Below are 12340 nucleotides of genomic sequence, written 5' to 3' on the forward strand. Positions count from 1 at the left end.
TTCATTCTTTTTTATGGCTGAGTAGTATTCCATTGTATATATATACACCACATCTTCTTTATCCATTAATCTTTAAACATTCATGGACATTTAGGTTGCTTCCATGTTCTGGCTATTGTAAATAGTGCTGTTATGAACATTAGGGTGCATGTATCTTTGCAAATTATGGTTTTCTCTGGATATATGCCTAGGAGTGGGATTGCAGGATCATATGGTAACTATCTTTAGTTTTTTGAGCAACCTCCATACTGTTTTCCATAGTGGCTGCACCAATTTACATTCCCACCAACAGTGTAGGAGGGTTCCCTTTTCTCCACACCCTCTGCAGCATTCATTATTTGTAGATTTTTTTTAATGATGGCCATTCTGACTGGTGTAAGGTGATACCTCACTGTAGTTTTGATTTGCATTTCCCTAATAATTAGTGATGTTGAGCATTTTTCATGTGCCTCTTGGTCATCTGTCTGTCTTCTTTGATGAAATGTCTATGTAGGTTTTCTGCCCATTTTTAATTGGGTTGTTTGTTTTTTTGATATTGAGCTCCATGAGCTGTTTGTATATTTTGGAGATTAATCCTTTGTCCGTTGCTTCATTTGCAACTATCTTCTCCCATTCTGAGGGTTGTGTTTTCATCTTGTTTATGGTTTCCTTTGCTCTGCAAAAGCTTTTAAGTTTAATTAGGTCCCATTTGTTTATTTTTGTTTTTATTTCCATTTCTCTAGGAGGTGGATCAAAAAAGATCTTGCTGTGGTTTATGTCAAAGAGTGTTTTTCCTATGTTTTCCTCTAAAAGTTTTATAGTGTCCAGTCTTACATTTAGGTCTTTAATCCATTTTGAGTTTATTTTTGTGTATGATGTTAGGGAGTGTTCTAATTTCATTCTTTTACATGTAGCTGTCCAGTTTTCCCAGCACCAGTTATTGAAGAGGCTGTCTTTTCTCCATTGTATGTTCTTGCCTCCTTTGTCATAAATTAGGTGACTATATGTGTGTGGGTTTATCTGTGGGCTTTCTATCCTGTACCATTGATCTATATTTCTGTTTTTGTGCCAGTACCATACTGTCTTGATTACTGTAGCTTTGTAGTATAGTTTGAAGTCAGGGAGCCTGATTCCTCCTGCTCTGTTTTTCTTTCTCAAGATTGCTTTTGCTATTCAGGGTATTTTGTGTTTCCATACAAATTGTAAAATTTTTTGTTCTAATTTTGTGAAGAATGCCATTGGTAGTTTGATAGGGATTGCATTGAATCTGTAGATTGCTTTGGGTAGTATGGTCATTTTCACAATGTTGATTCTTCCAATCCAAGAACATGGTATATCTATCCATCTGTTGGTATCATCTTTAATTTCTTTCATCAGTGTCTTATAGTTTTCTGTATACAGGTCTTTTGTCTCCCTAGGTAGGTTTATTCCTAGGTATTTTATTCTTTTTGTTGCAATGGTAAATGGGATTGTTTCCTTAATTTCTCTTTCTGATTTTTCATTGTTAGTGTATAGGAATGCAAAAGATTTCTGTGCATTAATTTTGCATTCTGCAACCTTACCAAATTCATTGATTAGTTCTAGTCGTTTTCTGGTGGCATCTTTAGGATTTTCTGTGTATAGTATCATGTCATCTGCAAACAGTGACAGTTTTACTTCTTCTTTTCCAATTTGTATTCCTTTTATTTCTTTTTCTTCTCTGATTGCTGTGGCTAGGACTTCCAAAACTATGTAGAATAAGAGTGGCGAGAGTGGACATCCTTGTCTTGTTCTTGATCTTAGTGGAAATGGTTTCAGTTTTTCACCATTGAGGACGATGTTGCCTGTGGGTTCGTCATATATGGCGTTTATTATGTTGAGGTAGGTTCCCTCTATGCCCATTTTCTGGAGAGTTTTTATCATAAGTGGGTGTTGAATTTTGTCAAAAGCTTTTTTTGCATCTATTGAAATGATCATAGGGTTTTTATTCCTTAATTTGTTAATATGGTGTATCACACTGATTGATTTGTGTATATTGAAGAATACTTGCATTCCTGGGATAAATCCCACTTGATCCTGGTGTATGATCCTTTTAATGTGTTGTTGGATTCTGTTTGCCAGTATTTTGTTGAGGATTTTTACATCTATGTTCGTCAGTGATATTGGTCTGTAATTTTCTTTTTTTGTGATATCTTTGTCTGGTTTTGGTATGAGGGTGATGGTGGCCTTGTAGAATGAATTTGGGAGTGTTCCTTCCTCTGCAATTTTTTGGAAGAGTTTGAGAAGGATGGGTGTTAGCTCTTCTCTGAATGTTTGATAGAATTCACCTGTGAAGCCATATGGTCCTGAACTTTCGTTTGTTGGAAGATTTTAATTAAGTTTCAATTTCATTGCTTGTGATAGGTCTGTTTATCACAAATGCTTTCATACCCTCCTTAAGAGGTAGGTCTAATTCGTCTCCAAGTGTGCACTGGTCTTATTGGCTTGCTTCTAACAAATAGAATAAAGTGAAAATGACAGTGTGTGATTTCAGAGATTAGATCCTTGCATCTTCCTCCTTGCTCTTAAATTACCTGCTCTTGGAGAATCCAGCTTCCATGTTGTGAGGATACTCAAGCAGCCTATGGAGAGACCTATGTGGTAAGGATCTAAAGCCTCCTGCCAATATCCATGAGAGTAAGCCATCTTGGAAATGAATCTCCAATTTCCAACTTCACTGAAGTGTAGTCAAGCCTTCAATGACTGCAATTCTTGTCATCATCTTGACTGCCATCTCATGAGGGACCCTTGGCCAGAACCACTTAACTAAGCCACTCGCAGATTCTTGACCCACAGAAAAGGTGTGGTAAGAAGTGTTTGTTGCTTTAAGCCCCAAGTTTTTGAATAATTTGTTACAAAGCACTAAGTAAAAACACACCCTTTATCTGAGTCTGGAAGAGGTGAGAGGAAACAGAATTTTCATGGGTCTTGTTGAATCAGACCTGGACACCAGAGCTGCCATGGCTCCTGCCATGGCAGGCACAAAGGAGTATCTGCTGAAGCCCTCACTTTGGAGAAGGCTGAGACAGCAGGTAGTTTTAGGAGATGAGGCAGTGGTGGCTAGGGCTACACATTGAACATGAGGTGGAGGAGAGAGGCAAGTAGGGCCAAGCAAATCTGGGGAGACCCATATACTGGGTCTGGTCCACTAGACTCCTATTCCTTAGTCCTATAATTCCTGCTAGAATGGAGTTTCTAGAAGTGCAGTTAAGCATGCTACAGAGAAATAAAAAAGCCACAAATATTTTGCATATCTGCATAATAGTGTGAGTAAAACTGAGACAATTGTTTTTGTTAAAATAATAAATTCCCATCACAAAAAATTTAAATAGTATGGAAAAAAGCACAAAGGACAAAGCAAGCATTACTCAACAAACTATGATCCAAAGAGAACACTATTATATAAAAATTTTTTATACTCACTCTTTATGTTGACATTGTCCCTTGCCAATAAATATAATTACACTTATCCTTTCATTAAATATAGTGGACTAGATGTTCCATGAAACTTCTCCAGGGACAGTATGCCCCCCAAATGATGGAATATATATACTTCCTCCTCCTTTGAAAATGCATGAGTACATGGTTGAGTTGACACAAAATAAAGAGAATTTCTTAGAGACAAACACAAGAAAATATGAAGCTGAAAGAATAAGTAAACTCTAGAGCTGGTTTTTGTCTTGGAGTCTATTTGGAGTTTAATAGGTAATATGGGCCATATACATGACAGATGGGAGATAGAGCCCTGGGTCCAAGCAGCCTGGACTCTGGAAAAAACACACTCCACATAAAGAGAAAATTCATGAAGATACTTGCTTATCATCCTTGACTCTTGGTGGAACAGAAGAAAGAACATAAAGAAAAATGTTTTCTTGGAGAATTCCTAATCTTAAACCTGAATTTACCTAAAACTCCATTCTGAAAATTTGAATTATCCTGGATTGGTGAGATCCTCAGTTCTTGAAAAAAAATCCTCTCTGAAAGAACACTCTTTAAACCTTGGCCTCAGAGAATTTCCACAGATAAAGTTCCAAGGCACATGGGCTTCACAATAAAAATTCAACAAATACATCAGGAAATAAATGACTGTGAATGAGGTTCAGCATATGCAACAAATTCCTCAAAGACTGTAATGACTTGTACTTAGCCAATACAGAATATAAAATGAACATATTTAATTTGTTTATGAAATAAAAGAGAGTATTGGAAGTATAATGAGGGAACAAAAGACTATCAGAATAACCTAGTCAGATGTAAAAGGGAAAAAAATACAATTTTAGAAAGTAGAAAAGTATAATCATTCAAATGAACAACTCAATGTATGCAATAATAAACTAGACACAACTGAATTAAGAAGAAAGAATTAGTGATCTGGAAGTTTCCCTGAAGAATGACCTAGAATACAGTAGGAAGACAAGAGATGAAAGAGTGAGGGGATATAAAGAACTGAGTGAGGAGATATAACATATGTATAATTGGAATGTCAAAGGATGACAGAGAGAATGGGAGAGAAGCATTAAAAAAGATAATGACTGAAAAGTTTCCAGTCCTGATGAAAGACATCAGTCCTCAGTTTAGCAAGCCCAGTGAATCCAAAACAGGATAAAGATAAAGAAGCCCACATTTTGTTGAAAAACAGAACACTAAAGAAAAAGAGAGGATCCTAAAAGTAGCTAGAGAGAAAAGATAGATTACCTACAAAGCAATGAGAATTCCACCCACAGCTTATTTATCAATAGCAACAACAGGGCTTCCCTGGTGGTGCAGTGGTTGAGAATCTGCCTGCCAATGCAGGGGACACGGGTTCAAGCCCTGGTCTGGGAAGATCCCACATGCCACGGAGCAACTGGGCCCATGAGCCACAATTACTGAGCCTGCGCGTCTGGAGCCTGCGCTCCACAACAAGAGAGGCCACGATGGTGAGAGGCCCGCGCACCACGATGAAGAGTGGTCCCCACTTGCCGCAACTAGAGAAAGCCCTCGCACAGAAACGAAGACTCAACACAGTCATAAATAAATAAATAAATAAATAAAAGAACGTGAATTTCTTTAAAAAAAAAAAATAGCAACAACAGAAGCCAGAAGACTATGGAATGATAGCTCTGACGTGCTAAGTGAAAATATTATGCTAGAATTCTACCCCTGGTAAAATTCTCTCTTAAACGTGAGGGCAAAATAAAAACAAGTTAAAAATGTTTTAAAAAGAAAAGTGATACAATTGATTACCAAGAGACACTTGCTAAAAGAACTTATACAAATATGTACCAGGAAGAAGAAAAATGATCCCAGGAGGAGTTTTGAAGTGCAAGAATGAATGGTGAAGAAAGAATATCGTAGATGCATAAATAAATATTGATTGTATAAAATCATCATCATCATCATCATCATCTAATTTGTGGGGTTAAAAATCAAGTTAGAACTAGAATCATGAACAAAAGTACACAAATTGACCATATTTGGATAGAGATCAAAAATAGGAAAAATGAAACTTTTCTTTTTTTAAGAGATACATAGATGTGTGATAAAACTATAAAGAAAAGGAAAGGAAAGGAATAATTAGCACAAAATTTGTGGTAGTGGGTTACTGGAGTGGGAGGAGGGAGATGCATAGGAAGGGATAGGGCATGTAGGGGGCTTTAAAGGTATTATGAATATTCTATTAAGATAGGTGTTGGATATTTGGCTATGTATTTTTTTTATTATGGCACTTCTTTAAAATGTAAATATCTATTTTTTCTTTTTTTACTGAAGTAGAGTTGATTTACAATGTTGTGTAATTTCTGCTGTATAGCAAAGTGATTCAGTTATACATATATATTCTTTTCCATTATGGTTTATCACAGGATATTGAATATAGTTCCCTGTGTTATACAGTAGGACCTTGTTGTTTATCCATTCTATATATAATAGTTTGCATCTGCTAATCCCAAACTCCCAATCCATCCCTCTCCCCTCACTCCCCTTGGCAACCGCAAGTCTGTTCTTTATGTTTGTGAGTCTGTTTCTGTTTCGTAGATAAGTTCATTTGTGTCATATTTTAAATTCCACATATAAGTGACATCATATGGTATTTGTCTTTCTCTTTCTGACTTACTTCACTTAGTATGATAATCTCTAGGTCTATCCATGTTGCTGCAGATGGTATTATTTCATTCTTTTCTTATGGCTGAGTAGTATTCCATTGTATATGTACCACATCTTCTTTATCCATTCATTTGTTGATAGACATTTAGGTTGTTTCCATGTCTTGGCTATTGTGAATAGTGCTGCTATGAACATAGGGGTGCATGTATCTTTTTGAATTATGGTTTTCTCCAAGTATATGTCCAAGAGTGGGATTGCTGGATCATATAGTAACTCTATTTTTAGTTTTTTAAGGAACCTCCATACTGTTTTCCATAGTGGCTGCACCAATTTACATTCCTACCAACAGTGTAGGAGGGTTCCCTGTAAATATCTGTTACATATACTTTTTGTAGGTATGATGTAATAAAAATGGAATAATTATAATTGATGTTGTAATGACCATTGTTATGATGTGTATCTTTTCACACACCTTAAGGTAAATTCCTGGAAAGAAGATTTTGAGGAAAAGGATGAGTTTAATAATTTTTCTTTCAAATGTATTGCCACCTCCTCCCCCCCACAAAAAAAGGTGCACCAACTTATACTCCTACCAGCAGTGCACAAAAGGGCCCATTTCCCCACACCCTAGGATTACTCTTTTTTGTGCACTTTTTCTAAAATGTGCTCTTATCATATATGCCAGCATGGTGAGCTAGGCTGCGTTAAAGAGATTGGAATGGGATGAACAGTTTATGAAGAAGGTGGTATAAGTAATCTCATTTTACAGATAACACAACTAAGAATCACTGAGGTTGAGAGACTGGTCCAGGTTCACATTGTGACCCAGTTCAGTGATCTTCTCACTCTATCTCACTGCTGGTCAAACTCCACTGAACCTTTGTGTTGGAGCAGTCTGTTGCTGTACATGAAAATCCTTCCCAGAAAAAGAAAGCCAGCAAAGAAGGCAGAAGGAATGTGTGCTTTGTGAGGTCCTGGTGGAGGCGGTGGAGTACGGTGACAGAGAAAGGCTTTCAGTATTTATATCCTCAAATCTGAGGACTACTCCTTTCCTTGGTCCTTAAGCCCCTGATGATAAACTATGGAGACAGAGGGTTGGAGCCTTATTTAATCAGACCAGTGCCTGGCACATGGACAGTGCTTACTAAATATCTGTTGGCTCTTGAATAAACTCTGGTTGATATTTTTGTTACCAAATATGGAGGGAGAACTGTCCCTTTGGCTAGGCCAGGTTTCTTTCTCTGCGTGAAGTGAGTCTGGGCCAGGGCAGGAGGAGGGATGGACTGACCTTTCAAGGTCCCTTCCTGCTGGAGAAACAAGGACTGTCAGCAGGCAGTGCTGCAGTGAGCATCTACCCCACCTCCCACGCCCTCCAATGTGCATTGGCTTTCTTTGCTCCAAGTGATTAGCAGGGAGATTGGCAGGCAGTAGTGGCAATGGAAGTTTAATGTTCTGGAAACCCAGTCTTTTTTCCTTTTCCTCCGAGGCTTTCCCTGTTGAGTCAGGGAAAGGTTTTGCCGCTTAATAGGCAGACAGGGATGGGACCTGGGAGTTTTGCCGTCAGAGACTGGGATTTATCACATGACACCAAGCCCAGGCATGCCTGCATTTGTGGGGGAGATGTGGCAGGTTGGGGGGAGGGAACTGCTGTTCTAACTTGGGGACATTGTCCCTGTAAGGGCACTGAGACCCAGCCATGACCTTGAAATTTGACCCACTCAGCCCAAGGCAGGCCAGGATACCTTTGGCTCATAGCCTGGCTATAGCAAGTGGAATCAATTGCTCCTGCTGTCCTTAGCTGGTACCAAACATCCTCTGGTGCGTCCTAAGTCCCTGTGCCTCTTAAACAGAGGACTGCATGTAATTGCAGGAGCTGACAGACCTGTGTTAATATCCTGCCTCAGTTCTCTACTCGCTGTTTGATACTGGGGAAGCTTCTCTATTCCTCTGAGCTTCTATTTTCCTCCTCTGAAAACAGAGGCAATAATAATTACCTTTAAAATTAAATTAAGTGGTATATGCACCTGGACAGGCGTTAAGAGTTGAGTGGTAAAGATCACGACGCTGGAACCAGATTTCCTGGGTTCAAACCTGACTCTGACAACTTCTACCTGTGAAAACTTAGGCAAGTAACAGCCTCTCTATACCTTGGTTTCCTCACTGGTAAGATAGGGATAATAATAACAACACATATCTTATAGGATCATTGTGATGATGAAGTGAGTTAACATTCATAATATGTTTAAAACCATGCTTGGCACATAGTGAGTGCTATACAAATTGTTTTTTTTTGTTTATTTTTATCGGGTTCCCCCTTCTCCCCTTTTTTTCACTACCTTCTCTCTTGCCCCTATGTTGTTTGCCAGTCTATAAGATCTGATTTAGGTCTTGGTTTCCTGATTTGTAATCAGTGTTTATTGGGGTCACCCTTGTTGTCTGGGGCCCCAGCTCCTAACATTCTCACCATGTCCTTCTCCTTGGGATTGCAGACTCCCCAGGAGCCCTGTTAGGTAGATCCAATCTAGACAGATGTTTCCAGAATCCCGCTGACATCTTTCTGATTCTATTACTGCATTTGCCCAAAGACCTCTGCTGCCTCTACCCAGGCCTCCCTCAAGGATCCAGTGCTGCCTTCTCAGCCCAATGCCTTCCTGGCTTCCTCTTGTTCTCTCCTAGACGGTGCTACCAGGGCCCCAGCAGGCCCCAAGGCTAAGTCCACCCAAGGGACAATGAAGTCCCCCTGGGTTGGCCTTCATCTCTGGTGAGCCCAAGGTGGACAAGGACCCAGAGCTTCCTGGCTTTGAGTCCAACATTCCATCTAGATACTACTCATTGCTAAGTATAAAATTTCTTTCTGGGACCTCATGGTTTTGTAAGGCAGCCAATCTCATTGTTGAATAGCTCTAATGAACAACAATGACAACAATAACAAAAATAGCAGCTATTATTTGTTGAGTAATTACTGTATGTCAGCTTACTTTACCTGTATCATCTTTAATTTTTACAACAACCCTGTAAGATAGGTTTTATTATCTCCATTTTACAGATGTGGAAAATGAGACCTAGAGAGGATAAGTGATTTGCCTAAGAGGTGCAGCCAGGAGGTAAACCTGGTTTGCCTACCAGACCAGTAAGGTTTCAAAGCCAGTGCTCTGCCATGTGTACTGAACTGCTGCAATGGATTGGATTCTGCCTGTCTCCTCCTTCGCTGGAGAAGGCAAGACACAATCCGTCTTCCTTCTTCCACATATTCATCTTTAGTGGATTTGAGAGAGCTTCCATGTTACTTTTAAGTTTTGTCTTCTTCAGGCTAAATCTCCTCAACTATTTGTTAAATCATATGTCATTATTTCTGGGCATCTCATCATCTTGGCCTCCCTCTTCTGAACATGCTGTTGGTTAATGTCTTCATGATGTGTTGTACTCTGTATGCCAGACTCAGAGCTTGAGGCATTATGAATCTCTCTTGGTAGTGTACTGCCATGGTTTATGAGCACCAGCTTTGCATTTAGCCTGATCTGGGTTCAAATACTGGCTCTATCCAATTTGCTGGCTGTGTAATTGTGGTAGATCACAATTTCCAAAGATGGCTGACATAACATATCCCATCCCACACGTTCTTCTTGCAATGTGGTGACATTCTTCCTATCAAGTGGTGGGGTCTATTTTCCCTTCCCTTGAACCTGGGCAGACCTTCATGACTGCCATGACCAATGAAAGATGGCAGAAGTGGTGCTGTGTGAGGTGAGGTCATAAAAATACCATGCACTTCCATCTTGTTCCCTTTGGAACTTCCCATTTTGTGAAGAAGCCCAAACTGACCCAAGTGAAAAACCATATGGAGAGGCCAAGTGTAGGTGTTTTGGCTGATAGCCCAGCTGAAGTCCCAGCCTATAGCTGGTACCAAGTAGGGACAGAAGACTGGGAAACTGAACTTGCAGTGGGGCAACTTCTGGGGAAGAAGCTGAGAGCTGAGCCATAGGTTCCAAATGTGCAGTGAGTTGTGGCAACATTCAGGCAGCATCCAGTGTGAGTTACACAGTCCAATGTGGGGAGGCCTTTACTCCTTGACCTGCAGGGTACATGTGAGCCAGCAGCATTAAGGCTGGAGGTGAGAAGGCAGGAGCTCGTTGTTGGGAGGGTGTGGGCAGGACACAGAAACATTTTACTGTAAGATTAAGCAGAGTTGGAATTGACCACTGGGGTGTCCCATAGCAAACCTCAAAGGTGAGAGGGACTTGTGTGAGCATCCTAGGTATTCAAGGTCATTGCTGGCAAAGTTAACAAAGAGCAAGGCGGGGCGCCAGGGAGGATGTCTGGTTAAATCTGAGTGTATGGTGTTTTATTTTACTTGGCTCCCCTGCTTCAGAGGGCAAAGATCTCAGGGTCTGAAAGGTACAGCCTGCTGAAGCAAGTGTCTGAAAAATTCAGGTGGTCATGAACTCTTAAATCTTAAAAAGCCAAACTAACAACCCCCCTGCAAAAACCCACCACAACAAGACCCCATACTCTGCCCCCACAAATAATATATATGCTTATTTTAGAAAAATTATATAGGAAGCAAAAAGAGCAAAATAAAAATCACCCACAGTCTTACAACCCAGAGGTAACACGTAGCCTTCCAGAGGGGATACAAAAATAGAAACCTACTGTGCATACTGTGTGGTAACCTCTTATTACCTAATGATATGCCCTGGACATCTTTCTGTGTTATGAAATATGCGTCTGCAGTTCTGAGCTTTTCAAACTGGGGACATGTAGCAGTGTGCCAGGGGTTCTATGAAAACTGTGATTCATCACTCCAGAGCATCAATTTTACTCAGTGGTAAGTTGCCTAAAATATCATTTTTATATTAAAACAAACCTAGATATATCACGGAGAGTACAAAATTTGCATGAATTTTTAGAAGGTATGAGACTTCAAAGAAATATCCAGCTTGCCTCATTTTCTGGTACCATCATTTTTAATGGCAGGTAGCCATCAATTTATGGGGCTCAGGTGAATGGGCTGAGAGAGAAGAGAGGGGGAAGAGATGTGACAATTCAGGGGCAATAGGCACCCAAGGCCCTTCCATGAGGCACAGGGTCTCTTGTCTGATAAGCAGTAAGTTGATCTGAAGGGCAATGTGAATGTCTTGATGTCATGGCTTGGCCTTTAGAGCCTGGACCTAAGTGGGTGGCTTAATTCTAAGCTATGCCATCCCTAACCTCCCCCTCCTAACCTGTTGGCATAGAACAGTTGAAGGCTGAGGTGGCATCTGGGTAGGGACAATGTGGCTGTATCTGACATGGTACTCAGCACGAACCCAGTAACTCCAGATGTGGTCTGAAGTGTGCACAGCTCTGCTATTTCCGTCCCAGCACTGCTATTAATAAGCTCTGTGACCACAGGCAATTTACTTAACTTCTCTCTCCTTCAGATTTGTCATCTATAAGCTAGTGATGAAAGTAGCAGCTCATAGGGTAATTGGGGGCATTAAATGAGTAAAGTACAAAACTTAGAGTGTCACTTGGGACATAGTAAGTGTTCAGTATATGTTAATTATTATTATTATGTAATCTACAATTGCATAAGCTTCTCATGGTAAATGTGTCCCACTCTTGTTTCAGATTGAGCTGTGGCTAATTAAAACTCTTGGGTCTTTTTCATGGGAATTGTTATCAAGTTTGTATTCTCTGTGCTGTTATTAGTTTTTAATTGCATGGCTTATTAATGTTCATTTTCTTGATTCTGGTCTATTATTCTAGCATGTGGTAGCTCTCCAACAGCTAAGTTTTCCTTTCCTGAGTCAATTGAGTTTCACATTTAATGACATTTATACTTTTATTGTCCCCATTTTACAAATGACAAAACGGAGGGAAGGAAATTACTACTATTTATTGTGTCCTTTGTGCCAGACATTGGGATAAGTGCTTTGCATAGGGCATCTCATTTAATCCTCAGGACAAACTAAAGAAGTAGGATTTATTATGTCATTTTACAGATGTGAAAACTGCAGCTCAGAGTGGTTAAGAAAATTGCCCAAGTTTATTTGGCTGGCTCAGTATTTTTCCCCTACATCACACCACCCCCTAGTTTGGGGTCATCTGTAAACTTTAATGGTGTGCTTCTATTCAAAGCTGTTGGAGTAGATGTTTTATAGGACAAAGCCAAGGACAGAGACAAATCACTGGAGAACCCCTTCTAGGTAGATCTATGACTCTCACATCAATACTCTCTGTAGAGGATCATTCAACCACTGAAACTGGAATCAGATGC

The sequence above is a fragment of the Balaenoptera physalus genome (assembly GCF_965194825.1).
Source record: "Balaenoptera physalus genome assembly, chromosome: 1".
In the NCBI taxonomy this organism is placed as follows: Eukaryota; Metazoa; Chordata; class Mammalia; order Artiodactyla; family Balaenopteridae; genus Balaenoptera; species Balaenoptera physalus.